Source organism: Emys orbicularis, chromosome 1, assembly GCF_028017835.1.
Source record: "Emys orbicularis isolate rEmyOrb1 chromosome 1, rEmyOrb1.hap1, whole genome shotgun sequence".
NCBI lineage: Eukaryota > Metazoa > Chordata > Testudines > Emydidae > Emys > Emys orbicularis.
Window position 1 is genome coordinate 166,105,347 of NC_088683.1, and position 16,068 is coordinate 166,121,414.

A 16,068-nucleotide genomic window follows, 5' to 3' on the forward strand; every position below is an offset into this window, starting at 1 on the left:
AACATCTTAAATGCTGTATATTCGCAGTGTTGGTTTATGGGGACAATTACTACCCCCATCCTTTCCTTGGGAGACAGCGTGTCCCACAGTGGGCTAGGTACAGGATGGGAATTGGTAAACCAGGGTTGTAATCTAGTTTCTGACACAGAGATAAAGTCTCAGAAGAGCTGGGATTGTTATTCGTATTTCCGTAGCACCTAGGAGCCCTAATCATGGACCAGGCCGCCATTATGCTAGGCCCTGTACAGTGTTATTACCATTCAGACCAGTGCGCAAGAATAAGATTGACAGATGCTGCTGCTTCATGAATAGAAATGTCTGTCATCATCAGAGAAACCAGTTAGCACAATGGATAGGGCTATGACAGCACTTCACTTGTAGAAATACTGACTCAGCAATTTGCCATGTCAGCGCTGACGGTATGGGGGCAGGCCATCTCCTAGAACGGCATTGCCAGACTGATCTGTGGTCTCTTGTCTCACAATATGACTGAGAAGATTGTGAGGTAATATCTTTTATTAGACCAACTTCTGTTGGTGAGAGAGACAGGCTTTCAGGTCACACAGAGCTCTTCCTCAGAGCTGTGTGGCTTGAAAGCTTGCCTCTCTCACTAACACCAGTTGGTCTAATAAAAGGTATTCCCCACCTTGTCTCTCTAATATCCTGGGACCAACATGGCTCCAACTACACTGCGTATGAGAAGACTGTGACACACGGGCTGTGCTTATGAGAGGAGGGTCAAGAGAAAGAGTGAGTGTAGGGGAACGGTTCCTGCAGTGTGCATAGCTGACCGTGCCCCATGGGAGGGTTTCGATGGTGTGGTTATAGGGGCTTTCAAAATGCCTAAGATAGAAGATAAGATATACAGAGGGGGTTTAATGCCCTTCTTGGGCTATCTGCTTTAGTTGTTTGAAGCCAGCTGCTTATTGTGTAGAGAGCTTTGAAGTTCCCACTCAATGTGTACATCTCTCTCCAAAACCACCAGGTCTTTCAGAGGACAGACTGCATCAGGGACATGACCGGAAGATGACCTAATAAAACACAGTGAGGTAGAGAGACTGTTTCACAGCACTTCATATCAGGTTGTGAATGCTTTAGGACAGGGTGCCCAAGAAAAATGCAGTGTCCTACGGGGGGAGAGATGGCTCCCTTCTCTCTGCAGTTCCTCATCCTTTAAGAAAAGCAATTGGGATTTGGGATCTGTTGCACCCAGGGAGAGGGGAGGGGAGGGGAGGGAAGAGGAAAGTAGGCTGGTCCTAGTTCTTTATTCAAAGCCCAAAATTAAAAAGAAAAAGAAAAAGAAAAAAGAAGATAATCAATTAAAGTTACTTTTTTAGAAATGTCACCAAAATAAATGTGAATGAATTTCATAACAATTTATATTAGTAATGTATTCATTATTCAAATGAGGAACTAGGTTTTGACTGGTTATGACAGGATACTTCTTGGGTCACCCCACATGACACATCCCTGCACTCAGAGGGTTCTAAAGTAGCTGGGACATGTCACCTCTGACCTGAAGCTTTGTCACACCCCCACCCCACTTCCTTTTTGTACATGGAATTTGAATAAGGAACTGAGTTTTAGCTGGTTACATATATGCCAAAATACTTCTCTGGTCACCTCCAGGGTCACATCCTTGCTACTGTTATGAAGAGATGATGCCATGCCACTCCCAGAGCCAAAGCTTCATTTCTGGGCAACACTCTGCTAAATGTTGTATTCCCATTTTTATTTTGCTTTTCCTTTGTTAGTAAACATACAAGAGACATGTAAAATCACCCAAAAACAACATTCAACCAACTTGTTGCAAATCCAGCTGTTATGTTTTCACAGACCTTATGTAGACAGTTAAAATTAGGAAGTCGATAGGAACACTAATCACAGACAAGGAACATGGTTACATTTATCAATTTATTTAATGGTGTTACAAATATTTTTTAGAATGACTGTTGTGTCTTTTGCTCTTTCCAAAACAAAAATGAGATGAAACTACACAGGCACAACTAGCTTAAAAACATACAAGGATACAGTTTAATGCATACTGCTCCTCTGACTGGTTTTTGATGGATTCTAAAACATATAACACCAAAGGGGGGGGTCACTGACTACTTAGGGGTTACTCCCTTATTCTTATACACTACAGTTAATTGAAGCAGCTAGTGTCTTCTGAATTGCTGTGAGACTTATGCAGTATCAATATGTCTTGGTGCCCTTTCCTTTTCAAGGAAGAACTCTTCATCTGTGATTGGAATATCTCCTGTTCCTTTCCTTCGTAAGTCCAAGGTTCCATCATAGAAATGCCACCTCTGTTTGGCAACTTTGTGGAAAAATACAAAACATTTCCCCCTGTTGTATGTGATCCTAACAACTTTGTAGCTGTAATGACAACACCTTTGCTTTAATAAACGCTAATGCTTATGCAAATAACTTTGATGTCCTCTGCTGAACTAATCAATATTTGAAATATTTTAAATAATAAGGGTACATTCAAATTGCATGATCAGATGAAGGGTTTTTCTTGGACAGGATTGTTTCATTCTCTGAATAGTCAGTGAATAGTATTTGAAAAGATGCAATTCAGTACTTTGCTATAACAATCAAGATGCATCTTGTTTTCTTTCAACTTACTTGCTATCATACATGGAAATCTCTGATGGACATAGTTAAGGGTCAACGTTCTGATTTTTGCTGTGCTCTGACTTAAATGCAAGTATAATGAGTAAGATGCATGGTTCACCATTAATGAAAATATGTTTTCTCAATTGATGTATTCCATTGCATCTGTTCACTTTCACTCTGAAATTGTAAAATAAGTAAAGAAGTTACTATTTCTTATAACCAAAAATATTTTAGTAGACAGCAGTTGTTGTTGTTAATGCTGATCATTGGTGACACCCACAGATAAGCATTCCTAAGAATTTGTATTTTAAGACCCTGTTTAGCACAAAAGGGAAGATTTTTCATGAGTTCCTGCATAGAATTCCCATATAATTTTGGACTGTCTGCCTCTCCATAAGGAAGCTTTTATGATCTGTAATCCTGACACAACCAACTACTACACCAAATATCCACACGGAGGGAGAAACTTTGATAACAGTGCATGTGCAGAAGGGCCAATAAAATGGTTTCATAGATTCACGAAGACTAAGCTGTACCTAATGTTGGATTTTCAGACAGTGGGTGTGTGTGACTTATACCTTGATGCCACAGGGTCACTAGCTGTCAAGAGACCCCCATCAGGCAGACACTGAATCTTACATTATGTTTTTATGTGCTAAGTGCCCTTCAAACTCAATGTACATACTACCGGCAGCAGAGTTACTAACAGCAGACCAAAGCACTCCAGCAATTTCATATTGGCTGGCCTGACTTTCTCCTGATACCCTTAGGATAACTGGTCAATGTCACAGACCACAAAAAGTGGAATATGACTTTAGCTGGTCTTGAATTATGCTACTACAAAGTTTTCAACCAGATGTCTCGTATATATTAACTCAGTGCTTGTTTTGAAGTCTGTTGTGTGTGTGAAAACCAAGTGATTTTGCAATATCACATTTGTGCAGTGCATTGAATAAAAATACTATGTGAAGATGATTCTAAAGTAAGGGTTTCCACTGATCGCAAGAAGTTTTTCTAGTATGTTTTTGCATTATTGCAAAATGGGAAAACTATGCATGAATGCAGCTAAATGATTAGCAAACTCAGCCTGATTTTCAGTACAGCACATCTCATCAAACAGCTCAAGGACATAATAACTAGGGTAAAACATGTGCAGAAACAACAGCTATCCTTCGCTAAAAACGTTCTTGAATTTGACAAGAAAATAGTGATTGAGAATAAACAGGAAATTTGAATAAATTTATCTTTTTGTTAAATCAATTCTCACATGCCTGGAAAAAGATGAGCAGGAGAATGTGAATTCTCCTCCAAACATACATTATAGTACTCAGCTGTAGGCAGGCCTGTTCAATTATGTCCCAAAATCACCATTATGGAGAGGCATTATGCTACAAGAGATGGAGAGCCCCTAATCAGGAACAGCAAAGCCGGTGCTGAAAACTCATACAGAATTGTTAAAAAAGCACTTTCTGAATGACAAGCTCCATTACAGAGCTTCAGAGTTTGTGGAAGTTATGAGAGACACCGTTCAAGGTTAACCATGTGCAAATGTAATAAGCATATTGCAGGACAGTAACAGGAAGAGATCAAATAAGGTAGCTGATAATGTTGTTGATTCAATACACAACATTCTATGCAGTGTGAAAGGGGAAATATCAATGAATTGCAAATAGGAGTGGGCTGTTTTATATGATTATTTCAGAGGCATCTTGTTTTTCCTGGGTGTTAATTCAGTCCTGGTAGATACTGCAATCAGTTCTTCCTTCCTTCCTTCACAAGCTATTTTTTTAAAAACAGTACTGGATTTTACTTCACTAAAGTTACTGGCTGTTAGTGCACTAGAGTCAGTTTGATTTGTTTTCTTAATTCTCTCCTTTCTGGCAGATGTTTGTGCTCTTGGCCACTGTTGTGTTTTATTTCTCCTGTCCCTTTGACAGTTATGTGAACATCGTGATCCTGCTTTCTCAGTCTCTTTTTAATAGTCATATCTAACCAAAACACACACCCGTTAAATTTACATTTTGCTTTCCCATGCCAAAACGGAGCATTTTTCTTCCTAGATGTCTTTGCTTTAACATGATCCTGTTTAAAGGCAAAAGCAAAGAACTTACTTTCTGTTCTTTTTTGTCAAAATACACGACCATCCATTTTCCAAACAATATTGTGCTAATGTTGATGACCGATATATCTGGTTCCACTAATTTTTACACAAATATATTAAATGTAGATATATGGAATAATAATAATCCCTAGCTGTGATATAGCACTTGTCATTAGCAGATCTCAAAGCCCTTTACCAAGGAAGTTGGTATAATTATCCCCATTGTACAGAGGGGGAAACTGAAGAACAGAGAGGTGAAGTGATTGGCACAAGGTCACCCAGAAGCCCAGTGGCAGAACCAAGAATTGAACTGAGTTCTTAGACTCATAGACTTTAAGGTAAGAAGGGACCATCATGAGCATTTAGTCCAGTGGTTCTCAACCAGGAATGTGCATATCCCTGCGGGTACGCAGAGGTCTTCCAGGGGGTACATCAACTCATTTAGATATTTGCCTAGTTTTACAACAGGCTACATAAAAAGCACTAGCAAAGTCAGTACAAACTCAAATTTCATACAGACAATGACTTGTTTATACGGCTCTATAGTCTATACACTGAAATGTAAGTACAATATTTATATTCCAATTAATTTATGTTATAATGAAATAACAATGAGAAAGTAAGCAATTTCTTAGTAATAAGGTGCTGTAACAATTTTTTTTTTAATGTCTGATTTTGTAAGCAAGTAGTTTCTGGGTGAGGTGAAACTTGGGGGTACACAAGACAAATCAGACTCTTGAAAGGGGTACAGTAGTCTGAAAAGGTTGAGAGCCACTGATCTAGTCTGACTTCTTACACATTGCAGGCTATAGAATCTCACCAACCCACTCCTGTAATAGACCCCTAACATTTATTGAATCTTCCAAGACCCAAAGCAGTGTTCTAGGCACTAGGCAATGCTGCCTCATTGTTGACAGGAAATGCAGCACAGACCCCTTTCTGCAGTGTTTGAATTTTCCTCCATTTTCTCTTTATCACTCTCGTCAGTTACAGAGTAGTGGTAACTGATGATTGCTTATGAATACCCTGACCCAGTTCTACCCCATGGGAGTATTTAGACTACAGATCTCAGAATCATCAGATTTTGATTCCGTTTGGTTATACTATTTAAAACCAGCTTCATCACCATAGAAAACTATTTCCTCATCCTTTGAATGTTTGTGAAAACTCCCTATTGCAGAGACATCAATGGACAGAACAGAATCTTTGATCTCTCTATTAAATACGGGCTTATAACCAGTAAAGGTTGGAGTCTTAGGGTATGTCTACACTTGCAGAGTTTTTGCACTGTAAGTTTCACCGGCGATAGGGAACTGGTGAAAGAAAAGCGCTGGCTTGTGTATTCACTTAATTCCTCAGGCGTCAGAGAGTGTTTACCCTAGTAGCACTTCCATCGCAGATGAGAGCAGCGCTGTAGGGCAGCTATCCTACAGTGCAGCTCTCTCAATAGGTCTTGTGGGAAGGAGGATGAGAGGAAGGCATTCTGGGTCCCTGCTCAGTGCCCCGTGATGCACTGCTTCATGTCCCAGCAGCCCCATTACTTCCTTGTTTCTTTCGTGACTTTTTTTTTTTTTAAACCCCCCTACTGTCTGGCTGCTTTCCCCACCACATCTACAAGCAAAGGGAAAGGGAGTTTCAACCTTCCCGGGGCCTACAGGGGGAGGGGTGGATGTCCCCTATACCTGGCATCAGAGCAGCGGAGATGCTGGCCAGAGCGGTCACTTTGGGAACTGTGGGATATCCTCTGGAGGCCAAAAGGTGTTTACACAGGTAGAACATGTCATCACTTTCACAACAGTGCAAAAAGAACAGTGGAAAGAGCTATATGCCTCTTGTGAAGGTGGTTTTCTTTTTGCGGTGAAACTTCTGCGTTTCACTGCAAAAAGTCATTAACACGTGTAGACGCTCCTGCAGTTTTAGTGCAAAAAAGGGACTTTTTGCGCTTTAAATGGCAAGTATAGACATAGCCTTAGAAACTATTCCTGAATCAAAGGCATCCTCTTTGTCTATTTCTCTTTGGGGAAAGCCATGGACCAGGCTGCCATTATGCTAGGCCCTGTACAGTGTTAATACCATTCAGACCAGTGCGCAAGAATAAGATTGACAGATGCTGCTGCTTCATGAATAGAAATGTCTGTCATCATAAGAGAAACCAGTTGGCACAATGGACAGGGCTATGACAGCACTTCACTTGTAAAAATACAGACTCAGCAATTTGCCATGCCAGCGCTGATGATATGGGGGCAGACTATCTCCTAGAACGGCCCTGCCAGACTGATCTATGGTATCTTGTCTCACAATATGACTGAGAAGATTGTGAGGTAATATCTTTTATTAGACCAACTTCTGTTGGTGAGAGAGACAGGCTTTCAAGTCACACAGAGCTCTTCCTCAGAGCTGTGTGGCTTGAAAGCTTGCCTCTCTCACTAACACCAGTTGGTCTAATAAAAGGTATTCCCCACCTTGTCTCTCTAATATCCTGGGACCAACATGGCTCCAACTACACTGCGTATGAGAAGACTGTGACACACGAGCTATGTTTATGAGAAGAGGGTCAAGAGAAAGAGAACGAGGAGTCCCTGTGGCACCGTAGAGGCTAACAAATTTATTTGGGCATAAGCTTTCATGGGCTATAACCCACTTCATCAGATGCATGGAGTGGAAAATACAGTAAGCAGGTATAAATATACAGCACATGAAAACATGGGAGTTGTCTTACCAAGTGGGGGGTCAGTGCTAACGAGGCCAATTCAATTAGGGTGGATGTGGCCCATTCCCAACAGTTGACAAGAAGGGGTGAATATCAACAGAGGGAAAATTATTTTTTATAGTGACCCAGCCACTCCCAGTCTTTATTCAGGCCTAATTTAATGGTGTCAAGTTTGCAAATTAATTCCAGCTCTGCAGTTTCTCATTGAAGTCTGGTTTGGAATTTTTTTGTTGAAGAATGGTGACTTTTAAGTCTGTTATTGAGTATCCAGGCAGATAGAAGTGCTCTTCTACTGGTTTTTGAATGTTACAATTCTTGATGTCTGATTTGTGTCCATTTATTCTTTTGCGTGGAGACTGTCTGGCTTGGCTAATGTACATGGCAGAGGGGCATTGCTGGCACACGATGGCATATATCACATTGGTAGATGTGCAGGTGAATGAGCCCTTGATGGTGTGGCTGATGTGGTTAGGCCCTATGATGATGTCCCTTGAATAGATATGTGGACAGAATTGGCAACGGGGTTTGTTGCATGGGTTGGTTCCTGGGTTAGTGTTTCTGTTGTGTGGTGTGTAGTTGCTGGTGAGTATTTGCTTCGGGTTGGGAGGCTGTCTGTAAGTGAGGACTGGCCTGCCTCCCAAGGTCTGTGAAAGTGAGGGATCGTCCTTCAGGATAGGTTGTAGATCCTTGATGATGTGCTGAAGAGGTTTTAGTTGGGGGCTGACGGTGATAGCTAGTGGCATTGTTACTTTCTTTGTTGGGCCTGTCCTGTAGTAGGTGACTTCTGGGTACCTTTCTGGCTCTGTCAATCTGTTTCTTCACTTCCCCAGATGGGTATTGTAGTTTTAAGAACGCTTGATAGAGATCCTGTAGGTGTTTGTCTCTGTCTGAGGGATTGGAGCAAATGTGGTTGTATCTTAGGGCTTGGCTGTAGACAATGGATTGTGTGATGTGGTCTGGATGAAAGCTGGAGACATGTAGGCAAGTATATCAGTCAGTAGGTTTCTGGTACAGGGTGGTGTTTATGTGACCATCATTTATTTGTACTATAGTGTCCAGGAAGTAGATCTCTTGTGTGGACTGGTCCAGGCTGAGGTTGATCGTGGGGTGGAAATTGTTGAAATCCAGGTAGAATTCCTCAAGGGCCTCCTTCCCGTGGGTCCAGATGATGAAGATGTCATCAATGTAGCTCAAGTAGAGTAGGGGCGCTAGGGGACGAGAGCTGAGGAAGCGTTGTTCTAAGTCAGCCATAAAAATGTTGGCATATTGAGGTGCCATGCGGGTACCCATAGCAGTGCAGCTGACTTGAAGGTATCAATCGTCCCCAAATGTGAAATAGTTGTGGGTGAGGACAAAGTCACAAAGCTCAGCCATCAGGTTTGCGGTAACATTATCAGGGATACTGTTCCTGATGGCTTGTAGTCCATCTTTGTGTGGAATGTTGGTGTAGAGAACTTATACATCCATAGTGACTAGGAGGGTGTTTTCTGGAAGACCACCAATGGATTGTAGTTTCCTCAGGAAGTCAGTGGTGTCTCGAAGATAGCTGGGAGTGCTGGTAGCGTAGGGCCTGAGGAGAGAGTCCACATAGCCAGATAATCCTGCTGTCAGGATGCCAATGCCTGAGATGATGGGGCGTCCAGGATTCCCAGGTTTATGGATCTTGGGTAGCAGATAGAATACCTCTGGTCGGGGCTCTAGGGGGTGTGTCTGTGTAGATTTGTTCCTGTGCTTCTTCAAGGAGTTTCTTGAGCAGATGGTGTAGTTTCTTTTGGTACCCCTCAGTGGGATCTGAAGGTAATGGCCTGTAGAATGTGGTGTCAGAGAGAGTTGTCTAGCAGCCTCTCGTTCATACTCTGACCTAATCATGATGACTACAGCACCTCCTTTGTCAGCTTTTTTGATTATAGTGTCAGAATTGTTTCTGAGGCTGTGGATGGCGTTGTGTTCTGCACGGCTGAGGTTATGGGGCAAGTGATGCTGCTTTTCCACAATTTCAGCTCATGCACTTCGGCGGAAGCACTCTATGTAGAAGTCCAGTCTGTTGTTTCAACCATCAGGAGGAGTCCATGCAGAATCCTTCATCTTGTAGCAAGTTTTCTGTGGGTTAGTGTGCTGTTCAGTGGTGTTGTGGAAATATTCCTTGAGTCGGAGATGGCGAAAGTAGGATTCCAGGTCACCGCAGAACTGTATCATGACTAGAGAAAGAGGGGTTTTGAAAAAGATAAATCCTCTTGGGGCCAAATTGCCAGTAAGATTAATCAAAATACACTGAGATTCAGAAAATGGTTCTGCAATCTTTGGCATGAGGACAAAAAGGGCTTAAAAACAAAAAACATTAAAGGAAGGCTTCGTGAAAAATTGTGTGTGCCAGAAGAGCGAGGTTTTCTGGTCTTATATATAATGTGACCATTGTGATATTTGCAACAGCTGGTGAGGGGACAGTAGATGGGGAGGGCTCTGAGTTACTACAGTGCATTAGGAGTCACATGGCCATGGTGCATCATGGGAGATATAGTCCAGTTTAGGAGCCCAGCCCATGCAGGAGAATTGAGCCATGATGCACCTGAACTACAATTGCCATGATGCACCATAAAAGCATTTCCAAATAAAAATTATCAGCCTAATTTCTTGGTTTTCAGGTGATCTTCTTGGACAAAAGTCAAAATTATCTGCAGAAAGCAAACACTTTGTGTGAAAAATTTTGTTTAGTTTTAAACCTAAATTTTATGTCAAGAAACAACTTTAATGGATAACTTTTGACCAGCCCTAGTTGTTCACTCTAAAATGTATAGTGCTTCTCCCCTCGCAGCCCCATCCCTTCCCCAGACTGGAAATACCAAGCAGAAGAGTGTAGTAGGGGTACTCTTCAGTACAGTGTAATGGTTAAAAGGACTTGTCACTTTGGGGTGGCCCAAGCAATATTTTGTCATTTACGGGGGGTTGAAATCAAGTGTGTATGTGTGTGTGTTGAGGGGCTGGCTATAGTGACATGGGTCAGCACTTTTTGCAAAGAAAAAAGCTTTGGGCCAGGGAGTGACATGGCCCAGGTACAGGTACTTCAGAACAGTCTAGTGGTTGCAGGGACATGTCACTTGAGATGACCCAAGTAGTATTTTGTTACTTGTTACCAGTCAAAACCCAGTTCTTTATTCAAAAAACTTCTGCAAAATGGAAGGTGGAGGGGGTGAGTTTGTGATGTGTCACCAGATTGCTCAGGAATAAAGGTTCAAGTCAGGAACTGACATGTTTCAGTGAATTCAGAACGAGCTAATGGTTGCAGGGACGTGTCACTTGGGGGGATTCAAAAAGTATTTTGTTGTCACTGTGACAGGTTGGATCACAGAAACCCCCTGGGGGCTGCCAACTAATGTGCCAAGACTACTTCTGCCCCTGCTTTCCCTGCCAGCTTGGGACTCCAGCACCCTGTCTTATTGAGCCAGACACAATAGTCTGCTCCAACACAGACCCAGGGTCTGAACCACATGCCCCAAAGCTGCAGACTTAACTGAAAGCAACTTGAGAAGTGTTCCTGTCTTTAACATTCAGATGCCCAACTCCCAATGGGGTCCAAACCCCAAATAAATCCATTTTACCCTGTATAAAGCTTATGCAGGGTAAACTCATAAATTGTTCGTCCTCTATAACACTGATCGAGAGATATCCACAGCTGTTTCCCCCCCCCCTCAGGTATTAATACATACTCTGGGTTAATTAATAAGTAAAAAGTGATTTTATTAAATAAATCCTACTTTCTGTAAGTGGTTTCACTTAAGTGAATTACTAAGCAAAATAAAATAGAACACGCAAGTCTATGTCTAAGAAAACTGAATACAGATAAAACCTCACCCTCAGAGGAATTCCAGTAAGCTTCCTTTTACAGACTAGTCTCCTTCTAGTCTGGGTCCAGCAATCACTCACACCTCCTGTAGTTACTGTCCTTTGTTCCAGTTTCTTTCAGGTATCCTTGAGGGTGGAGAGGTTCTCTCTTTAGCCAGTTGAAGACAGGATGGAGGGGTCTCCCATGGGCTTAAATAGACTTTTTCTTGTGGGTGGAGACCCTCTCCTCCCTCCTATGCAAAGTCCAGCTCCAAGATGGAGTTTTGGAGTCACCTGGGCAAGTCACATGTCCATGCATGACTCAGTTTTTACAGGCAGCAGCGATTGCTCATATGCTACCTTGAACGTCCTCATGTAGACTTCTTATTTGGATTGGAGCCTTCCAAGATCCATTGTCCGTTACGTGCTTCTTGATTGGGCACTTAATTTGCACATTCCTTTCTCAAGAAGCCGACCAAATGCTTTACAAAGGCTACTTAAAAATCAAGCAAGTACACAGCCAATATTCATAACTTCAAATACAAAAATGATACATGCATACAAATAGGATTAATAGATCCTGTAGATCATAACCTTTACAGAGATCTGTTACGTGGCATATGTAGCATAAAACATATTCTAGTTATATCATATACATTCATAAGCATATTTCCATAAAGCCTTATGGGGGGCACCATCACAGTCACATTTAGCCACTCAAAGCACGGTTCCTTATTCTAATAATCCATTAATAAATAAACATTTTAATAACTCACCTACATAAGAACGGCCATGCTGGGTCAGACCAATGATCCATCTAGCCCAGTATCCTGTCTTCTGACAGCGGCCAATGCCAGGTGTTTCAGGGGGTATGACATTCCAGGGTGGAGTCCAGATCACTGAGTGTCACCACTTGCACTGCAACTTGAAGTGCCTCACAATGCTTCGCTATTGTAGGTTGCAACTTGGGTCACTCACAAACAGCCTGCCAGCATGCAGATCACACCCTGAGTATCTGTGTATAGTCACAGCCTGGTCCAGCAGATATGACCCCAGCAGCTTATCAGCAAACACCAGCCGCAATCTGGCTTCTAGCAGCCTTGGTTACTTACTTGCAGCCTTGGTTACTTACTTGCAGGGTGACCCCAACACAATTCCACTCCTGGATTTTCATTTAAAAAAAAAAAAAAAAAGTGTTTTGCACTGTCCAGCCCTCTCCTGGACAGTCCAGATATACTAGGTCCGTTGCCCCTCTAAGGAGATCAATACATAACAGCTTATCACCTTAAATGGAATTACCCAAACAATTCACAACACTGGATTAATTTTAACTACAAGAACAAAACAAGTTTATTTAATTACAGATAGAAGATTTTAAGTGAGTACAAGCAATGAGGCATTAAAGTCAGAAACGGTTACAAGATAAAATGCTTCATAAACTTACCAAACTAGACTTGGTTCAAGGTGGAATTCTTACCACATGTTTTCAGTACAGTGCTGACTCCCGTAGTCCAGCAGCTGTTTCTTTTGTCATCTTAGGTGAAAAGAAAGATGGATAGGAAGAGAACTTGGGGTGTCTTTGCCCCTACTTTTATAATTCAGTCATCTGTTTAAATGCCTTTTCCTGAGTGTGACCCCTAGATAAAAGTTCTTTCCAGCTGAGAGCAAGGAAACGTGGAATCTGGTGAATGAAGGAGGCTTCATGCTATTTTTTTTCCAACCTATGTATGCTGAAATACAGATTTTCTTTGGCTTCTTTCTTCCCCCACACTTTCACTGTCTGAGGACTCTGTTTAACACATACAAATTGAGGTAAACACACATCCCTTTGTTTAAGACAGGCCTGCTTGGCCTGTTCTACCTAATCTGGGCTATGTGAGTTTGAACATGTGCCCTTAACATCATACAGGGGGAATTTCATAACTTTACACTTAATATCATGGTAAAATGTATGTAGCAACATTATTGACCACTGAGTTATCTTTCAAATGATACCTCACCAGGCATATTTTATACAGACATTACTACAGTAGTGTGTAGGATGTGAATACAGAGGTGCATTTGGTCACAGAGGGAATGAACAGAATGGCAATTATCAAGTGACTCATCCACTGTCGTCCAGTCCCAGCATCCGGCAGTCAGAGGCTAGAGATACCCAGAGCTTGGGGTTGCATCTTTGACTATCTTGGCTAATAGCCTCCATGAACTTATCTTATTTCTTTTTTAACCCAGTTATGCTTTTGGCCTTCACAACATCCTCTGGCAAGGAGTTCCACAGGTTGACTGTGTGTTGTGTGAAGAAAATTTAATCTAATTAATTTTGGTGATATTTCTAAATATTTTAAAACTTAAAGTTTCTTAACAAAAAAAAAGTGACTGTTGAACAAGGAACTGAGAACAGTGAATAAGGAACTAGGAATAAAGACCACATCTCACCCTGCTGAAGAACACACTTTTTGTTTCATAAGGAGTAGGCTGGCTGGACAACCCCTTGAAAATCCTGCAGAAGGAATGGAATATCCTTTGAAAAAATCCTATGTGCTGGCCTCCAACCCCATCTCAAGAAGACCTGCCACGAGGTAAGCAACTTATACATACATGTTTGCAGACAGTGGAGGAGGGTACAGAAGCCATCTTGGGAGTTCCCCCATCTCCCTCAGAGAAATGTGGGGGAGGAGAGGTGCTAAACCACAACATCTCAAAACTCTAAAAAAAAAATGTTCAGTTTTAATTCAGCTCTAGCAATGAGTAAAGCATTATGTTTATATATATAACGGGATGGGGGAATTTCATGAATCAGTCACCCATCTCTGCTTGGACTATATACCATGCATTTGCACAAGTGCACAGAGATGCCAGGGCTCATCACGAGAGGAAGAACCTCTGGTGGTAGTGCAGCTGTAGCAGCAAATAAATTCTTTGGGAAGGGCAGCAGGAATGACTGACAGAAGGGACTACTAGAGCTTGCTGGAATAAGTGGGATACAAAGTTGATATATCCAGAAAAGGTCAGAAGATGTCAGAAGCCCCCTTCCTTTGAAAACACGTCTTTCCTCCTCTGTTTGACTTCTTAAGGGAAGACAACTTGCTTTCCAACTCCACAGCAATTTTTGTTAACGTGAACTATTCATGAGGATACAAGATTCTGCTTGACTATCTGATAGACCTTTTCCTTTGAGATAAAAATTTGGGTGATAGTGAGAAACGACCCTGGAAGTAATCAGTACTGATTTAACCAATGAGCTATGTACATTTTGGCTGCAAGCTCATTTTAGCAGCTAGTTACCAAGCACTTCTCATCCACATATAAAAAAAATGCTTTACAAAGGTGGGCAAGTATCATTATCCTCATTTTACAGATGAAGAAATGGAAGCACAGAGATGTAAGCACCGGTTTTTCCAAAAGTAGCCACTGCTTTTGGGTAGACCATTTGAGGCACTTTTGGACCCAATTTTCAGAAGTGATGAAGAACTACAACTAGAGCTGGTCAGAAATGTTTTAATCAAAAAACATCAATTAATCAAAACCAAAACTTTTTGCAGGAAAGAATTGGTTTCACTGAATTTCTCAACTCAAAAGATTTTTGGAAAATAAGTTTTACAACATCCTATTTGGTTCCATTTTGACATTTTTAAATGAAAAAAAAATCTATTTTTCTGTTTTTAAATGACTTTTTATTCTGAAATTTAAGATAATTATAATACACGCTTTTTAAAAAAAAAAAAAAGGATCAAAATTGAAATGAAACATTTAAAAATGATGGAAATGAAATATTTTTGATTGACCTGAACTTTTTGTTGTTGATGTTGATATTTCATTTGTGAACATTTTTGAAATGTTAACTTTTCACCCTGTTCTGTGACAGGAAACATTTCTGATATTTTGAGAATTTTCAAGAGACGGAAAAACTACATCCTGCTACGCTCTACCTATTCCTCTATTTGAAGAGAATGGAATCTGTAGGTTCTTGTCACCAGAAGTGGATTTACAGTAAAACACAGAGTGCCCCCAACAACAGGGGGCCCCCCCAAGGCTGGGCAGTTGCGGGGGCAGAAGCTTGGTTCTGCCAGCTCCTGGGGTTCCTGCAGCAGGCTCCACACCCACCAGCAGCCAAGCACCCCCCTCCCCTGCCTCCTCCCCAGAGCGTGCCGTGTTCCCGCCCCGCCCTCTCCCTCCCAGAGCTTCCCCCTCCGCCAAACAGCTGTTTGCCAGTGCTCAGGTTGCTCTGGGAAGGAGGGAGGGGGAGGAGCGGGGCCGCAGCGCACTCGGGGGAGGAGGCAGGGAGGAGGCAGGGGAGGGGCCTTGGGGAAGGGGGTGGAATCAGGGCAGGGCGGAGCAAAGGCACCCCCCCTACACATACCTCACCCAGCCGCCTGCCGTGAGCTGCTCGGGGCTGGGAGCACCCCCTTCCCACGACCCCAGCCCACACCCTTAGCCCCCTGCCTTGACTCCTGCACCCCCTCACACTCCCCCAGCCCTCCCTGACTCCTGAACCCCCCACACATACCCAATCTCCCCACACCCCATGCCCTGACTCCTGCACCCCCCGCATATCCCCAGCCCCTCCTGAGCACCAAATGGGAGCTCCTGCACCCCCCCCCCCCACATTCCCACTTGCACCCCTCCCACCAAATGGGAGCTGCCCCAGGTAAGCGCTCTACACCCCAACCTCCTGCCCCAACCCTGAGCCCCCTCCTGCACCTTAACTCCTGGCCAGACCCTACACCCCCAACCCTGACTCCTGCACCCCTCTCACACACCCCCAGCCCTCCCTGATTCCTACACCCCCCCCCCCCCCACACACACACCCAGCCCC

The 16,068-nt window shown here is 42.6% G+C and overlaps 1 long non-coding RNA gene across 2 annotated transcripts; it reads right to left on the reverse strand.

The window, feature by feature from the left end:
• Positions 1-1,895: 1,895 nt before the first annotated feature.
• LOC135882224 (uncharacterized) lies at positions 1,896-12,224 on the reverse strand. Of its 2 annotated transcripts, none has more exons than XR_010561592.1 (2): positions 12,029-12,224; positions 1,896-2,799 (listed from the first exon to the last, which is right to left on the reverse strand). It is a non-coding gene; the product is annotated as an uncharacterized LOC135882224 (long non-coding RNA). The 2 variants fall into 2 exon arrangements; XR_010561591.1 differs by lacking the exon at positions 1,896-2,799 and adding an exon at positions 7,310-9,631.
• Positions 12,225-16,068: the final 3,844 nt, after the last annotated feature.